The sequence below is a fragment of the Pan troglodytes genome, chromosome 7 (genome assembly GCF_028858775.2).
Source record: "Pan troglodytes isolate AG18354 chromosome 7, NHGRI_mPanTro3-v2.0_pri, whole genome shotgun sequence".
Lineage (NCBI taxonomy): Eukaryota > Metazoa > Chordata > Mammalia > Primates > Hominidae > Pan > Pan troglodytes.
The window spans coordinates 71,497,983-71,517,358 of NC_072405.2; the positions used below are offsets into that span (position 1 = coordinate 71,497,983).

At 40.9% G+C, this 19,376-nt stretch overlaps 1 protein-coding gene and 2 pseudogenes across 3 annotated transcripts in view; 1 reads left to right on the forward strand and 2 right to left on the reverse strand.

The window, feature by feature from the left end:
- NKAIN3 (sodium/potassium transporting ATPase interacting 3) overlaps positions 1 to 19,376 on the forward strand; it is a 750,443-nt gene that overhangs the window by 598,938 nt on the left and 132,129 nt on the right. The gene's annotated exons all lie outside the window — the stretch shown is intronic.
- Positions 1,108 to 2,830, reverse strand: LOC104007664 (X-ray repair cross-complementing protein 6-like; annotated as a pseudogene).
- LOC104007624 (SRSF protein kinase 2-like) lies at positions 13,229 to 14,551 on the reverse strand (annotated as a pseudogene).

The window sequence follows — 19,376 nt, forward strand, 5'->3', positions numbered from 1 at the left end:
CTATCAGGTCAACTTGATCCAGAGCTGAGTTCAGGCCCTGAATATCTTTGTTAATGTTCTGCCTCAATGATCTGCCTAATATTGTCAGTGAGGTGTTAAAATCTCTCACTATTATTGTGTGGGAGTCTAAGTCTCTGTTAAAGTCTGTAAGAACTTGCTTTATGCATCTCGGTGCCCCTGTATTGGGTGCATATATATTTAAGATAGTTGGCACTTCTTATTGAATTGAAACCTTTGCCATTATGTAATGCCCTTTTCTGTCCTTTTGATCTTTGTTAGTTTAAACTCTATCTTATCAGAAACTTGGATTGCAACTCTTGCTTTCTTCTGTTCTCCATTTGCTCAGTAAATTTTCCTCTATCCCTTCATTTTGAACCTCTGTGTGTCTTTGCATGTTAGATAGCTCTCTTGAAGACAGCATACAGATGGATCTTGATTCTTTATCTGGTTTGCCATTCTGTGTCTTTTAATTGGGGCATGTAGCTCATTTACATTTAAGGTTAGTATTGTTACGTGTGGATTTGATCCTGTCATCATGATGCTAGCTGATTATTTTTGCAGACTAGTTTATGTGGTTACTTCATAGTGTCACTAGTCTGTGCACTTCCGTGTGTTTTTGTAATGGCTGGTAATGATTTTTCCTTTCCATATTTAGTGCTTCCTTCATACGCTCCTGTAAGGCAGAGGTTTAACATCCCACTGACATTATTAGGCAGTTCACTGAGACAGCATTTGCCTGCCTAAGCATTTGCCTGTCTGAAAAGGATCTTATTTCTCCTTCGCTTATAATGCTTAGTTTGTCTGGATATGAAATTCTGGGCTGGAAATTATTTTCTTTTTTTTATTTTTCTTTTTTGTTTTTTTTTTTGTTTGTTTGTTTGTGTTCAGTACAAACTTAGGGCTCTTTATTTAAAATAAAGTAAGGAACAGCAAAGTGGGAGGACTACACCTTCACCGTGGCAACAGAAAGCCTCAAAAATGTAAAATCCCTCAACTTCTATTGGGCAGACTCTTTCTAGCTCAGAAGAAACACATTTTAACTGGCTGGGAAAAAGGCCAGCCAGCCTAGCCACAGTGTGGAAGGGCAGCTGGTCACACAGCCTCTGGTCAGGCCTGGAAGTGCTCAGAGAGAACTTCCAGCAGCTCCTGCTTCTTCAGCCCATATGCCTCTTTCAGCATGGGCACGGTGAAATTGCCCAGCATGCCCTTGCTGATATTGGCCTTCAGCTCCTCTTCTGAATAATTCATCTTGGATCTTTTGCTTCCAAAATCTTCATTATTGTGTTTTCTCTTGGTAAATTTCCCTTCAGGATTGTAATCTGGTGGGTAAACAAGCTCCTTAAACTCAACCACCAGGGAGTCCAATCTTTTATTCATTGCTTCAACCTTGGGCAATGTCAGGTCCACGGCTTGTTCAGTCTCCATCAAATCCAAGGCCAAGGCCTCCAGGTTCCTGTAGTGCTGCTGCAGCCCAGGGTTCTCAAAGCTGTCACTTCTGCATGTGAAGCAGAGCTTCTGAACGATAGCCTTCATCTTGTCCACCTGCTCTGGAGTTGCCATGACTTTCAGTAAAGGGCATCTTCCTTTTATCGTCAGCAAAGAGTAAAAAGACAAGCTGGAATCCTGGAGGAGTCACCAGAATTTTCTGGTCATCCAACTCCTCTTCCTGTGGCACCAAAGCCACAAAATAAAGAGAGATGTTCCTGCGGGGTGTGTATCTGCGTGATGCTACAGCCTCCTTGTCCAGACACTTTATGTGCAGAGCACTAAACAGGGTTGAGCTCCCAATCACCAGCAACTCCTCAGGGCACATGAACAGGGAGGGCCTCAGATGATGGTGCTTCTTCAGCATTACCAAGGGCTTGCAACCCATGAGCATCAAACCTGGATCATCAAACTGTTTTAACTCTTCTGTTTCCCCTTTCTCCATTATAATCTGAGACTCCCATAGATCTCAGACCCCTTGGTATCACTAGGCAGAAGCAAACTTCCTATATTTGTATTAAATGTCTGGGTCTTGGTTTTCACTGGTTCATTTGTTTCCCAATAGAGCTTTATTGGAGAAGGCTTGAGAGCCCTCTGGACCAGATTATAAATGCCCAGAGATCACTATATCTTTGATGAGCTTCAGCTTTAACCTGCTTAGTGCTTGCTTCCTGGTCTCCTTGGAGTGAACCTTCTAGTTTGCTGGATTCCTCAAAGTGAACCCTGAGGTCCTCATCCTCTGCTATGCTGGTGATATCTCTATAGAATAAGGATATGTCAAAGCCCCCAGGTTTCTTCAGGTGCATCAAGTCAAGGAAGATACCTGTATCTCAGAGATCACCAGCTTTGGTCCTGGCCCAGCTGGCTTAGGCACTGTCATTGCCATGGGGTTGTCTTCATTGGTGAACAGCATGATCTTGTTATGACTCACATGAACTGGACATCACTAAAGAGGTTGGCACAGACACACAGCACTTCACTGAGTGAGTCATCAGATCTGTGGCCCATCAGGTCTTGGAAACGTTTTTGTTCCTGCTGCCCCTTAAACTGGTCAAGCTCTAGAATTTATTTTGCACCTGGCTTATCCAACTCCTGTAAGATGTAAATATTTCACTGAATCTTTGTCTTTCTCTGCACTATAGAGCACCACTCCCAAGAGATCTCAATCACTGCTTATGATCTTACTGATGTACACACTTTGGATACACTGGATGCTCATGTCAAAGGGAGTCAACTCATCTTTACTCTGAGATTCAAACATAGCCCTGGAGGCATCAACAAAAGAAACCAAACTATCTCTTCCTGAATACTTATAGTCTCCACTTGCTTCAAGGTTCTCTTCTTGTTCTTCTTTGCTTCTTCATCGGCCTCAGTTTTGTAATACGACTCCCACCTTTACATGTTGGCTACTTCTCACTTTGGTGTAGGGAAGTGACCAACTTGGACCAGAAATTCTTTCTTTTAAGAATGTTGAATATAGGGCCCCAATCTCTTCTGGCTGTAGAGTTTCTTCTGAGAGGATCACTGTTATTCTCATGGGCTTCCCTTTATAGGTGACCTTGCCTTTCTCTTAACATTATTTGCTGCCCTTAACATTATGTGTTTCATTTCGACCTTAGAGATCTGATGATTATGTATCTTGGGGATAATTTTTTCATGGAGTATCTTACTGAAGTTCTCTGCATTTCCTGAATTTGAATGTTGGCCTGTGTTGCCAGGTTGAGGAAGTTCTCCTGGATGATATCCTGAAGTATGTTTTCCAAATTGGTTCCATTCTCCCCGTCTCTTTCACGTACCCCAATCAGTCATAGATTTGATCTCTTTACATAATCCCATAGTTCTTGGAGGTTTTGTTCATTCCTTTACATTCTTTTTTATCTATTCTTTTCTGCCAGTCTTATTTCAGAAAGATAGTCTTCAAGCTCTGAAATTCTTTCTTCCACTTGATCTATTCTGCTATTAATACTTGTGATTGCATTGTGAAGTTCTTGTACTGTGTTTTTCAGTTCTATCATGTTCCTCTCTAAACTTGCTATTTTGGCTCTCAGCTTCTGCATTGTTTTATTATGATTTTTAGATTCTTTGTGTTGGGTTAAAACATATATTCCTTTAGCTCAGCGAAGTTCATTTTTATCCACATTCTGAAGCCTACTTCTGTCATTTCAGCATCTCAGCCTTAGCCCTGTTTTAAGCCCTTGCTGCAGAAGCACTGTAGTCATGTAGAAGAAAGGGGGCACTCTGGTTTTTTGAGTTTTTGACATTTTTGAGTTGATTCTTTCTCATCTTTGTGGGCTTATCTACCTTTGATCTTTGAGGTTGCCAACCTTTGGATGGGGTTCTCACAGGGATTTTTTCTTGTTGTTGTTGTTGTTTTCTGTGTTTTTTTTTGTTCTTGTTGTTTTTCTTTGAACAGTCTGATGGCTGTTGCATAGTGCTGCTGTGGTTTGCTGGGAGTCTGCTCCAGACCCTAGTTACCTCCGTGTTTCCTGTACCTGGAGGTATCACCAGCGAAGTCTGCGAAATAGCAAAGATGGCAGCCTGCCTCTTCCTCTGGAAGCTCCATCCCAGGGGGTACGGACCTGTTGCCAGGCCAAATGCAGTTGTAAGAGGTACCTGAAGACCTTGTTTGGGAGGTCTCACCCAGTCAGAAGAAATGTGATCTAGTACCTGCTTAAAGAAGCAGTCTGGCTGCTTTTTGATAGAGCAGCATGCGTGTTGGGGATCTCTTCAGCCTCCGATCAGATTGAGCACCCCAAAGCCCACAAGCTGGACTGGCTAAGATGCTTGAACAGCCAAGGTAGTGACATGCCCCACCCCCAGGGCACTCCATCCCAGGGAGAGATCAGAACTCTGTTCATACCGTATGTGCAGGTTGAGGTAGCTGGAGGCCCAGCTGGGAGGTCTCACCCAATGAGGGGGAATGGTTTGAGGTCCAGCTTACAGAAGCAATCTGGCCACATTCTGGCAAAGCAGCTATGCTGCACTGGGGAAACTCTTCCTCATCCAGACCATTTGGACTCTTCAAAGTCCACAGGCTGGAACAGCTGAGTCAACCAAACAGCAGAGATGGCAGCCTGCCCCTCCCCTCAGGGCCCCATTTCTTCTCAGGCAGGCACCCTTTTACTGCAGGCTGGCTGGAATTCCAAGCCAGTGGGTCTTGTCTTGTGAGGTGCCATGGAAGTGGGACCCACAGACCAATGCTGCTTGGCTTCTTGGGTTCAGCCCCTTTCCTAGGGGCATGTACGGACACCGTGCATTGCCTGGGCTGCAGACAACTTTGTTGGGGATCCCAGGACTGGAGTATGTAAAGCTCCTGGGTCTCAGTGCATGCCTGAGCAGCTTCTCTGCCAAGACTCCACATAGCTCTGTGTGTCGGACCCAAGGCCCTGGTGGTGTGGGCTCATAAGGGGATCTCCTGATCCACAGGTTGCAAAGATCCGTGGGAGAAGCATGGTTTCCCAGGGTCGCACAATCACTCACTGCTTCCTTTAACTGGATATGGGTGTTCCCTTGGCCCTGTGTCACACCCAGGTGGGCCATCGCCTTACCCTGCTTTTCTTTCTTCTCCATGAGTTGGGTTATTTCCCTGACCAATCCCAATGTGGGTAGCTGGATAATTCAGTTGAAGTTGCTGTATCCACTCACCCCAGTTCATAACCAAGCCTTATCACTTGTTAATCTCCTGAGTAACACAGAGGTATCTACTTTATTCTACTTTGACCACCACAACCTTAGGCCAGCTGTCATCATCTTGTCTGGGCTCCTGCACCAGCCATCCTATCTATTCTTAGTAACCCAGATAACTTTTTCTATACTCTTACTTCAACTAAAAAACAAAACAAAACAAAACAAAACAAAAAAACTTCATGGAAGTAGCCTAGTTACATTTAACCAAATTAAATAAATAACATTTTAACCAAAACCAAATAAATATATACATATATGCATGTGTGTGTGTGCATGCGTGTGTGTGTGCTTACATTGCTTCAGAGATAATGAGCTCTTATGTTACTATATTTCCCTATATTCATTATAGTAAATCCTACAAGATTTACTCACTTTTTGCTACCAACCCCCAGTACTAAATAAGCTATTCGTGGGTCTCACTCTGCTAGATTCTCATGTACAGGATAGTGTCTGTGTCCTAGGTAGTGGTCATAGATATTGCTTCCAATGTTGCTGATTTCAGCAGCATAAAGAAGATATAGCCCAGTAAATGGAAGAGCAAAGTAGAATGAAATTTTTAATAGCTTTGCTCTCTTAGTGCTTTGTCTGTAAGAATCACTGTTGCACTTGACATTTGTTGCCATTTTGCTTTTTCATTTTGAATTGTGGAGCCAGACTGTGTCTCTATGTTGAGGGGAGGAGAAGGAATGACCTCAGAAATGTCAGAATTATTACTAATGGCAGCCTTTAAGCTTGGATAGGTGGGTAATAGTGCTTGATCAATCTGCTTAAATGCTGACTGTAGAGTAGCGACCTGAAACAATAGTGGGAAGCTAAAATTTGGAAGAGGCAAAATATGTGATAGGAAAGATGTGGCTTATTTTCAAGTACAGGCCACATGGTATGGTAGCAGCAGATGCCGTAAGGAATAAGGGCGGCATCTGAGCAGACCTAAATGTAATCTCACCTCTGTCATTTCCTACTTGTGACACTGGGCAGGGTCCACAATCCCTCTGAGCCATCACCTTTCTTGCATGTAAAATGAAATCATACCTCTCACTCAAGGGGCTGTTGAAAAGATTAATGAGATTGTGTATACAAAATTCCAGCCACCATAGATGCCAGTTTTCTTTTTTCTCCCTCGCTTCTGTTTTAACTTTGCAGATAATTTACACTAACAGGTGATCAAGGACTAGGCCTAAGACTTCTTCTAAGAGACTAGCCCAGCTCACAGACCTTGAAGAGACAGTGTAATTCACTGCAGGGGGCTTGCTCCCACTTCTTCCTGCTAAACAAGTTCCTGGAGAGGTTTGAACAGGCATTGGAGATAGTCGGTGGTACTTGTCCATAAGCAATGCTGTCAGATGAATTTTTCTATCTGATGCAGATTGGTCCGAGGCCAGCTTCTTGACCTTAGGTTGCAAGTGGTGACTAGGAGCAGTTGTTCCTGACAACTTGTGTTCTTGCACATGGCTCATAACCAAGGATAAGACAGCCTCCAGACCATATATCCTAGAAATAAATCTAGATATTTCTACTCAGACTAATTTTTCTCTAAGGGGACAGTGAAGCTCTTCTGGGACTGATCCACCCATCTGGCCTCATTTCAGGACAGGCAGAAGGCCTTATGCTGAATGCTTACTCAAGGCCTAAGACAGCCAAGACAAATAGACTTAACATGCTTGACAACTAATCTACTGGTAGTGGCTGCCTAGCTAGATATTTGTAGAATTCCCAGTCCTCTTCTGGGCTTAGCATAAATTGTGTGCCTCGATCAGTGATGATGTCTCCCATAGTTACTGTGGAGGGTTGTCAAGGCACACATGACAGAATTGGAAACCTCATTATCTGGGGATCCTCAAAGTTCCACTTTAGTTCAATAAGGATACTGGCCATTATTCAAGAACTGGTCTTAGTCACACACACAAACCATAGTGTCATGACTGAGTAACTCCTCCGCTGGGTGAAAACACCATGAACACAATAAACAAAGACAATCTCAATTTTTTATCAATGCCTCAAAAGCTTCCAGACCCACAAATAATTTTGAATGTCACCAGGGATATATGTTCTGCATACTACCTAGTCCCTCACAACCTTGTGATTCTGGGAACTCAGGGACTTTCCTGGCATCACTTGAAATCACTGAAAGCCAAGGCTAGCCCTGGTGCTTTTATTATCACTTCCAGCAGCCTCCCTCAGGTAGGAAAACACTGGAGTACAACAGAAAACAAAATATACTGTTCCTAACACAAAAATCCCAGGACTTTGAAATATTTAGACTTTTTCAGACCAAAGCCCACCTGTCTTCTAGCCTGCTGCCTGAGCTATTGATCTTCTGCCAGGTACATGTATTCATGATCAGTCAAAGATGTCATCCCATGGAGAATTTAATGAAAGAAATCTACGGAAGGGCTCCATCTACCCATCTATTGTCTTTCCTCCTTGTCAAGAGGAGAAGCAAGGATGCACATCTGTTCAACGAGCACCAGGTGTTAAATAAAATCATTATCTAAAACCAATACCTTCCCATGGACTCCAGGATTTCAGTATTAGTACAGGTGAACTATAGTTTACACCAAACGAGGATTCCTGAAAACACGTAACTAGCCAGAATCATGAAAAGTTATAAAATATCTTTTTATTATGACCACATTGAGTACATATTAGAGCTGCAGACTTTTCTGATCACGATTCCATTTGGCTATTACATAATCTGAATGTTGGATGATATTGTTATTCTTGCTCTCCTGACTCATTAAAAACTATGCAGTGCCAGCCCCACCATGAAGACATCAACCTGATACCCATGTCAGAAAGTGTGTGTTTGACTTTACCTTGGCAGAATGTGGGGACACAGAGGTCTGTCTGTGTCCTTTGAACAAGTGGAGTTCCACATTGGAAACAACCCCAGTTCTCCATCTCACCCACCTGTCCCTAATTCTATACTTTTCATATGTTTTTAATCTGAGAACTCTTTTTGCTTTGTCTTTCAAATAAAATTTCACCAAGAATCCGTCTGTTGTTGTTTTTGTTTTCCAGGGCCACCATAACAAAGTACTACAAATTAGGTGGCCTAAACAACAGAAATGTATCGTCTCACAGTTCTGGAGGCCAGAAGTCTGAGATCAAGGTGTTGGAGGATTAATTCCTCTGGAGGGCTGTGAGGCAGAATTTGTTTCGTGGCTTTCTCCTAGTTTCTGTGGTTTACCAGCAATCTTTGGCTTTTCTTGGTTTGTGAAATCATCACCCTATCTCTGTCTTGTAGATTCCATGGTGTACTCTGTATGTGTGTATGTCTGTCTCTGTGCTCAGATTGCTCCTTTTTCTAAGGACTCTAGACATATTGGATTGGAATCCTCCCTAATGACCTCACTTTAATTCGATGTTCTACAAAGACCCTCTTCATAAGCACCAGAGGTTCAGACTTCAATATTTCTAGAGGAACACACTTCAACCCATAACAAATTTCAATTATAAAACATAAAAGTGAAGCTGTTTCCCTTAAAATGAGATGGGAGACCAAAAGCCCTTTCTCTCTCTTTCATTCATCCCCCTTTTTCTCTCTTGACATTTCTCTAAAATGCCCTGAGCTGCATAAAACATAGTTTTTAAAATCACCTCTCCAATAAAACTGATATGCAACAATAAAATATTTTAGCAGTTGTCAGAGGTCTAGTATGAGTTAAGTCTTGCATTTACCAATTTAATATTAACTCCACTATTAAGGAACCAGTCTTTTGACTTATTGCACTGCAGAGGGCAGTTCCTTTTTTTTAATTAATTTTTTTATTATACTTTAAGTTCTAGGGTACATGTGCACAACGTGCAGGTTTGTTACATATGTATACATGTGCCATGTTGGTGTGCTGCACCCAATAACTCATCATTTACATTAGGTATATCTCCTAATGCTATCCCTCCCCGCTGCCCCCACCCCACAACAGGCCCTGGTGTGTGATGTTCTCCTTCCTGTGTCCAAGTGTTCTCATTGTTCACTTCCCACCTATGAGTGAGAACATGTGGTGTTTGGTTTTTTGTCCTTGCGATAGTTTGCTGAGAATAATGGTTTCCAGCTTCATCCATGTCCCTACAAACGACATGAACTCATCCTTTTTTATGGCTGCATAGTATTCCATCGTGTATATGTGCCACATTTTCTTAATCCAGTCTATCATTGTTGGACATTTGGGTTGGTTCCAAATCTTTGCTATTGTGAATAGTGCTGCAATAAACATACGTGTGCATGTGTCTTTATAGCAGCATGTTTTATAAGCCTTTGGGTATATACTCAGTAATGGGATGGCTGGGCCAAATGGTATTTCTAGTTCTAGATCCTTGAGGAATCACCACACTGTCTTCCACAATGGTTGAACTAGTTTACAGTCCCACCAGCAGTGTAAAAGTGTTCCTATTTCTCCACATCCTCTCCAGCACCTGTTGTTTCCTGACTTTTTAATGATCGCCATTCTAACTGGTGTGAGATGGTATCTCATTGTGGTTTTGATTTGCATTTCTCTGATGGGCAGTGATGATGAGCATTTTTTCATGTGTCTGTTGGCTGCATAAATGTCTTCTTTTGAGAAGTGTCTGTTCATATCTTTTGCCCACTTTTTGATGGGGTTGTTTGCTTTTTCTTGTAAATTTGTTTGAGTTCTTTGTAGATTCTGGATATTAGCCCTTTGTCCGATGAGTAGATTGCAAAAATTTTCTCCCATTATGTAGGTTGCCTGTTCACTCTGGTAATTAAACTAAAGAGGGCAGCTCCTTTAAGAAAGCACAGGAAGGCTGTGAGGGCCCCAGGTGGGGCGGGGTGGGGGGTGGGCATTGTAAGGGAATGCTCTCTGAGGATCATCTCTGTGGAATCTGACTGTATCACTGGAGAAAAAAAGGTTTTATCCATCAAACCCTCACCATCAACTCATAAAGTGTTGGTGTCACTTCCTGGGGGGAGCCAAGCCTCCTGTGGGCCATTAGCACAGATCAGCAGAACCTCAATGAGATACACAGGTCAGCCAAGAACAGATTTATTTACTGGTCCTCTTCTTTCCTCATGCTGCCAGATCCAGTACCTTCCCAATCACAAAGCCAGAAAGTCAATTCCAAACTCCCTGCATTTTAATTCCTGAAGAACTCAGCTATTCAATTGCCTGCTACATACACAGAATTTGTGCATCTTGAAACTCTGGCAAGACTGCAAAGTATATTGTTCACCTTGGAGCAGCAAAAAGCAGGTAGGGAACACCTGTTAGCCCCAGAAGAGCACCCATTATCAGGGAGGCCCCCACACTCCCAATGTCCCTTTCCTTCACAGTCACATCCTGTGTCTGTATTGCTCTTCAGGCACATTGGTTTCTATCAATTTCTTCATGAAAGCACTGGGGAAGTATCCTTACTTTGTGACTACTGAGAAATCTATATTAATGCCATTGAGGATAGACCAGAAGGGTTCTTCTGCCAGAATCATGGAACACAATCACAAATACCTTTCCAAACGCTTTGCAATCCATCCCAATCATATTAACAGACAAACTGGATGTCCCATAAGTTTTGCTTTAATGAGACATATGTGTTCCTAAGAAATAATGCAATAAAAGCCACAAGACTTATGGGAAAAATGGGTCAGGGGAAAAACAGTCAAATACTCCATCAGTTATATATTTAAAAATAGAGGTCTATTAAAATGATATAACATATTTATTCATATTAGATGGTTATGAAGTACATATATACTAAAATAAATGGGGTATTTTGCTTTGAAAAGGATCTGCAGTTTACTTGTGGAAATTCACAACAGAAGAATTGCAGCCTGAGTTACTGTGAAGTAAAAGAAAAGTGTGAAATTTTATGGAAAATTGTTCCCTAATACTTCCCCAATTGTTATGTTCAGGTTGTTTCCTAATATATCAATCATATTGGGACAAATTCACATTTCAAAGCAAGCATTCTAGCAGAACTGATGGTACTTGAAGCCATATCTTTAATTTATGCCATCATCAGAGAAAAAGTCAGACCAGCTTCTTCAAGCACTCCCAGCCCCTACCTTCAGATGTCCCTTTCCATATTAATCTTCATTTCCATCCTTATTGCTTTTCAGCACCTTCTGCCCTCTGTCCCCCACACCATTCTAAGGCCAGGAAGCAAACCCATCTTAGAGATGCAAAGTAACTAACAGTAAACTATAGAAAAGTCCTTGGAGTGGAAGCTGGATTTGGTTCTCCACTTTGTACATAACATTTGACAAGCTGGCTACAAAGTTGGTAGGAGAACAACTTCATCGAACTTTTGCGGGGGTTTCAAAAATTGTTAGGTTCATTTCTGGGCTGTCTCTGAAAAAAGAAACTTGCTTCAGATCTTGTTCCGAGCTACTCTCCTCAAAGCTATCTGGGGTATGTACCTTGGGCTTCTGCCGGCTTGCATCTTGATCTTCCCTCCTTTTCTGGAATAAAGCTAATATCCCTGTCTCTTCCTTGCTCAGCCTTTGCACTCTGCTCCTGACAATGTAGAATGTACCTCCCTCCTTAGTCTTCCTGGGAGCCATGCCAGGCCACACCCCACCATATCTTGTTGACTTTGTCAAAGCTCCATTTTCACAATGCATCTGCCGGAATGCCAGTTCTTGCTTCACAATTATCTCAAATTATTTGCTCTTCTACTCCACCCAAAAGTGCATCTGCCTAGGTAAACCAACAGTAAGATTACAGAACGGGGCATTTCTTTTTGGTCATGATTCCGCAAGAAGTTCAGTTTTTCAGCCTGCATCATTTTCAGAATATTGTTGGAACTCACTGCATGATTTGAATGGAGTCAACTTAGTAACTGCCTTGTAAAAGAAATGGCATATTCATTCTTTCCAAATAATACAATTGTAATGCTATTTTGTAATTTCTGATTATATTAAGATATTAGCATATTTGTTGCAAATAAACTAGAGTGCTATTTTTATTAGTAGTTTGGCTTTAATTAATGTTTGATAGTATGAATAATTTTAGAATTAAACCATGAACAGGTTTGAATCAGCAGCCTAATCTTCACATTCTAAAATAACTTTAAATGAATCAGTGCATAAAGAAGGCAGATTCATCTCGATGTGTATGAAGGAGCTGACATAGGCGCTTTCTTCATTTATTCTTTAGTGTCACATGTGAAACAAATTGACTCTTTTGATATCCATATGCTGCATTTAGGGCTCCAATTGTTTTCTTGCTTTATAAAGCTGTACTTGTCCTAGCTAAATTTCTACTTTCACCATATTTTATGTACAACAATCTGTTTCATCTGAGGTTCAGTTTGGCTATTGAGACTGATTGCCAAAAAGTGAATTTGCCACCAGAAACTCAATTATAAAAACAATATTAATAAAACTAGACAGCTTCCCCTCTGTATTTTAAAGCAGTAAAAACATTATTTGGCTTCTCATTTATATGGCAGATCTGATTCATCATGTTAACATAGTTAAACAGAAGAAGAAATATTTCACATAGATAGCAGTGTCAAAGCAGTCAGTTCTAGAAAGAAAGTAGTAATTAAAAAAAAAAGAAAATATGGAATCAATGAATGGAATCATAACAATGACATTTTCAATATCACATAGAAAATCATGATTATTTGTAGGTAAAACAAAGTGAAAACTAAAGTGCACTTATATTTAAAATTAAAAACATTAAAGAAACTGGTTTCTTGAAAAGAGCATCATATATTTAAAAACTAAAATAAAGAGTGCAATTAAAAATAATTCAAAACATTTTCAGGGACAAAAAAAGGAAATATTTAACATTTATTATAATACCTGAGTTTTCCTTCCTTCATGAAAAGAGTGCTGAAAATCATTTTTAAAAAATTTAGTTCTAAATAAAATAGATTCAAGAGTTTTTAAAGATCACTGAAAATTGCTTTGGAATTGAAGAAAATAACATTGAATGATTTATAGCCTTTAGGAGAGATGGGATACAAGTCAATGACCTGAAGAAATGGAAAGAATGAAGACTCAGGAAATAAAATAGAATGAAAAAGATAAGAATATTCCACAGAGAAGTTAGATAATATAAGTGTAGCTTTGGGGGCTCAGATTAGGAAAAACGGCATTCGCTTTTGTTTTTTACAAAAACTCTAAAAGGAGCTTAAAAATGGCTTATTTTTCCACAGTGCAGGAGTGATAAGACACAGTTTTCAGTGTTTTAAGTGTTTGTGTGTACGCATATATGTGTGTGCATGTGTATGCATACATATGTTGGTATGTAACCACACGTGTACATGCAAGGATGTGACTATGGAGACTCTAGGTGCTTTGATCCTCTGTATCATATATCTCTCAAGTTAAGAAAAGGGTATTCGCCATCCTGCTCATTGGAAGGTGCAGCTGAGGTGATGTTTTCTTCTATTATTTTCCTTTCGGCTTCTTGCTCCAATTCTTCTATCTCCTGCAGGCGTTTTTCCAATAACTCAGCCTGCCTCTTCTGTTTATTTTTCAGTTTTTTCTTTTTGTTTTTAGATATTTTTCCTATAGGTTTCTGCTGTGGAGCCGTACTCACTGCAGACCCTGAAGGAGGAGGAATACCTGCTTTCTGCCCCTCAGTGGTCTCAGCTGCCGTTCTCCTCACATATGCATCATCCATACACATCAAGATGTTTTGCGGCTTTATGTCAGTATGAGTAATCTTGGTCTTACTGTGTAGATATTCTAACCCTTGAAGGAACTGTCAAATGATTCTCTTCAGACAACGTACTGGGAGGCCTTGATAGTTGGACTTGATGATCCAGTTGAGGAGATGATGGCCAAGTACTCCCAAGACCATGCAGACATGTATCCCATTCATGCCTGAAATCTTGAAGTCAACGAGCTGGATCACCATGTCTTTGTTTGGGTCACTGGGATAACTTTCTCGAACACATTTGAGCAATTTTATTTCATCCAAGGCTGTGTCTGTATCACGCTGAGCACTTTTTACAACTTTCATTGCAACAAATCTTTTCCCCTACATATCCCAGCACAGCCAGACAGTAGAGAAGTGCCCCCATCCAAGCTTTCTAATAACATGATACCGGCCATTGAAGAGGTCTGCAATTTTCACTGGATGATAGCCACCTTTGCAGTAGTCCGCAGGGTCCTCTTGCTCATCATCTGATCCAGGATCTCCTCCTTTGGCTCTGGTGGTGTGGGGTCTGCCAAAGGTGGCGGTGGTGGTGGTGGAGGTGGACGAGGAAGAACTAAAGGAGCTTTCTGTTGAGGCTCCAGCTTTGTAGGGTGTTTCTCTCTTTTCGGCCTCCGCTTTTGGGCCTGAATGGGCAACACTTTCCTGGAGCTCATTCCGACGCGGCGCAAGCGGGGCTATAGGGGCTTCACGGAGGCGAAGGCGACGCGAGCGCGGAAACCAGCCGGGCTGCGGCTTTCACTTGCTCAACCGGCCGCGAAGAGGTGGGAACTGCGCCTGCGCCGCCGCCGACGCCGCTCTGGCGGATGGCGAATACTGCGCAGAAGTGAAACTAAAAACAGCAGGATTAGAGGAGGCGGCCGAGGCAGACGGCAAAGGACAATGCTGAAGCTGAGGACCAGGAAGAGAAAGAAGACCCTGAGAAAGAAAACATTGAGAAAGAAGATGATGTAGATCAGGAACTTGCGAACATAGACCCTACGTGGATAGAATCACCTAAAACCAGTGGCCATCTTGAAAATGGCCCATTCTTACTGGAGCAGCAACTGGACGATGAAGAGGATAATGAAGAAGACGGCCCAAATACTGAGGAATATAATCTTGATGAGCCAAATGCAGAAAGCGATTACACATATAACAGCTCCTATGAACAATTCAATAGTGAATTGCCAAATGTATGGCATAAAATTCCCGAGTCACAGTTTCCAGAGTTTTCCACCTCGTTGTTCTCTGAATCCTTAGAACCCGTGGCCTGCAGCTCTGTGCTTTCTGAGGGATCACCACTTACTGACAGAAGCAGGACGGTTTCAGCCTCCAGTACTGGGGATTTGCCAAAAGCAAAAACGCGGGAGGCTGACTTGTTGGTGAATCCCCTGGATACACGGAATGCAGATAAAATTAGAGTAGAAATTGCTGACCTGGGAAATGCTTGTTGGGCGCATAAACACTTCACGGAAGACATCCAGATGAGTCAATACTGTTCCATAGAGGTTTTAATAGGAGCGGGATACAGCACCCCTGCGGACATCTGGAGCATGGCGTGTATGGCATTTGAGCTGGCAATGGGCGATTATTTGTTTGAACCACATTCTGGGGAAGACTATTCCAGAGACGAAGATCACATAGCATTGATCATTGAACTGCTGGGGAAAGTCCGGTTTACTGACCGTTTTCTTCTGGAAAAAAATACGCTATGTTGGGGAAATATTTCGAGGAGTTTTTCACCAGAAAAGGAGAACTGCGACATCACCAAGCTGAAACCCTGGTGCCCTTTTGATGTACTTGTGGAGAAGTATGGCTGGCCCCATGAAGATGCTGCATAGTTTACAGATTTCCTGATCCCGATGTTAGAAATGGTTCCAGAAAAAACAATCCTCAGCTGGCGAATGCCTTCAGCATCCTTGGTTGAATTCTTACCAAATTCTACCAATATTGCATTCTGAGCTAGCAAGTGTTCCCAGAGCGTTGGACCTAAACGGTGACTCTCATTCTTTAACAGGATTACAGGTGAGCTGGCTTCATCCTCAGACCTTTATTTTGCTTTGAAGTACTGTTGTTTGACATTTTGCTTTTTGTGCACTCTGATCCTGGGGAAGAGCAGTCTTTTGACTTCCCTTAGTGGTTTACTGACCGTTTTCTTCTGGAAACAATAACGTGTCTCTAAGCATTGTTTCTTGTGTTGTGTGACATGCAAATGTCATTTTTTTAATGAGAAATACTTTCCCCTTTGTGTTTTGGCAGGGTTTGTGACTATTTATGAAAAATAAATTTTAGCTGAGTACTATATAATTGACAACCTTAAGAAATTATCAAGTTGGAACCAAGAAATAGCAAGGAAATGTGCAATTTTATCTTCTGGCAAAGGGACATCATTCCTGTATTATAGTGTATGTAAACGCACCTTGTAAATGTTACTTTCCATTAAACATGGGAGGGGGGCTCAAATTTCAGAAAAGCTACCAAGTCTTGAGTTCTGTGTAGCATATGTTGCATGTTGCCGACTTTAACTGCTTCTAGGAGTTGTGCAAGCTTTTCATTCCATAACAGTCCTTTCACATTGGATTTTTTTAAAAGTGGCTCCGGGTTGTAAGATATCATTCTCTATATGGCACTTTAAAGGAAGAAAAGATATGCTTCTCATTCTAAAATATGCATAATAATTTAGCAGTCCCATTTGTATTTTTGCATATTTTTAAAAGTATTTTTAAAGAAAAAGAGGGATTTCACTTTAAAAATGTAAAGGCTTAGTACCATGTCATAATGCCTCCTCTGGGCACTGTAACTTAAGCTCCACATAGATTAAATTGGAAAAGAGAAATGTGTTCATTGTGTCGAATGAAAAAATACATGTATTTTTGGAAAAGCATGATCATGCTTGTCTAGAACACAAGGTATGGTATATACAATTTGCAGTGCAGTGGGCAGAATTCTCCTCACAGCTCAAAGGTAACAGTGATCATATTCATTCCATAGGTAGCTTTATGTGTGGCTCCAACAAATTTTAGCAGCTTTTTTATTGTCTTTCCATGAAATGAAGTTGAGAAAATGATTTTCCCTTTGCAAGTTGCACAGTTTTGTTTATGCATTTCCTTAAAATTAATTGTAGAATCCAAGACACAAACCACAGGTGGCAATACAATTTTAGAATGTAACATATAGAGGTATATTTAGCCTGTTTTAGAAGTCAGTGGATTCAATGTCTTTTTACTTTAAATTTTACATTAATTAAGGTGCCTCATTTTTTACTTTGTCCATTAACATTTATCCATATGCCTTTGCAATAACTAGATTGTGAAAAGCTAACAAGTGTTGTAACAATAATCCATTGTTTGAGGTGTTTGCGGTTGTCTTAAAAATTAAAGTATTGGCCAGGCGCAGTGGCTCACGCCTGTATTCCCAGCACTTTGGGAGGCCGAGGCGGGTGGATCACGAGGTCAGGAGATCGAGACAATCCTGACTAACACAGTGAAACCCCGTCTCTACTAAAAATACAAAAAAAAAAAAAAAAAAATTAGCCGGGCGTGGTGGCGGGTGCCTGTAGACCCAGCTACTCTGGAGGCTGAGGCAGGAGAATGGCATGAACGCGGGAGGCAGAGCTTGCAGTGAGCCGAGATTGCGCCACTGCACTCCAGACTGGGCGACAGAGCGAGACTCCGTCTTAAAAAAAAAAAAAAAAAAAAAAAAAAATTAAACTGTTTTGTTTTGCTTTGTTTCCAGAAAAAAAAGAAAAGAAAAGAAAAGAAAAGGGTAAAGAGAGAGTAACCATAGGGTCTCTATTTTTCGTATTCAAGAAGCAGTCAGAACACCCGAATGATTAAAAACATGATCTTTAGAGTCATACGCATCTGGGTTAGAATTCTGACATTTCACTGCTACATCATGTCATATCAGGCAATTTCATTAGTCTTCTCATGTCTCAATTTCTTCTTTACGAATTGAAAATGGTAGTAACTTCTTCATAAGACTGTTTTAAGGATTGAATGAGATCATGTATAAAGCCCTTAACATAGTGCCTAGCACAGTGTATAATCAGTACATGATATTCACTGTAATTATTATTTTTACTGATAAATGTACCAAGAATGAAACTAAAAAAAGACACATCAGAAAGTCCAGCAAAAGAAAATAGGAGATAGGAGGAGAGAACTGAGAATTGATTGACCAATGTCTGTCATAGCTCAAAAGACTTATGCAAGAGGAACCAAAAGCCTCCACTCATCCATGACTGCTCTCTTCTCAGCAAGGCTGTGACCACACAGTCAACTCAGAGGATGGGAATAGTGAGGTTCCACAATAAATTTCATACTAAAACGCAATGCCCAGTAGCAGAAACATTAGCTGATAATGATGAATCCAATAGCCTAGCGTTTAACCGATACATTTAAAGCAGCATATGACATATTTTTCATAACTACCCTTCACTGGCAGTCTAAAAACAAAGAATAAAAAGCTTCTCTTCGATCAAACCATGTTCCAAAATGAAATAGATCCCTTTGTTTTATGTGTATGAGTATATTTACACTGAAAATATATACATATATTCACAAATACACGCACAGAGCAATGTAGTACATGCAGCTGTGTAAGAATAAATGGCTTTAAAACATATCAGCAAATCAACAACTGAATCATTAAACTGACAGGAAACCTTGTTCAAGATTCCCATGTCATTTTGCAAAGAATGTACTGGATCTGACTAGAATGCATTAAGAGACCAGGGTGTTTGGAGTTTGAAAAACATCTTTAAAGGAAAAGAAAGAGAAGTATGACTGTTAGAAAAGGAAGCAGATATTCTCACCAGAATAAGAAGTCAAATTATGAACACTTGAGCTTTACAACTGCTTTAAATAACCCTCTATGGTGAGGCATAAGAACTTTAATGAAAGAAAAAATCATTTCATCATACTGATGGTATAGAGTATTTCTTTTTCTTTTCATGGTTTCTTCTTTATTCTTAGTTCATTTCCTTTTTTTTTTTTTCCTTGTGACCTGGTATTTGCTTCTATTATAAACTAAGACTATGCTAGCAAAAGAAAATGGACCAAGGAGGCATTTATCTGAATAATTCAGGCAGAAACAATTTATACTTGAAGTAGCAAGAAGTTTTAGACAAAGGAGAATTTTTGCTTGGATTAACCCTCGACCTGGTTCAGCTTCAGACTAAAATAATGATGATACCCGTGGTGCTGTAACTTTGATTCAGCCAGTTTACTGAATAGTCGGCCCTGTGCTTTGGGACCCTGTTGTGATAATGCCAGCATTTTCATGCATGTGAATGCTTACTTTTGAACACCGTTACTCAATTCTTATATCCTGAAAAACTTAGTGAGGGAAAATTGCATGCATTCAACGTTTATAAACCCTGATAAGCTCAGTTTCTAAACACTGGCATGAGTGTTGACTGGAAGGGCTGTCATCGGAGGCCCTGCCTTATGAGAACATCATGCCTAGTATTTCCACAATCTGCCAATAGACTGCGAGTGATGGATCTACAGCAGGATGAAGACTTCTGAATTAGCATTCAGGCCTTTCTCACTGTTGCTCACAGCAGAGACAGGAGAGAAGGGGAAAAAA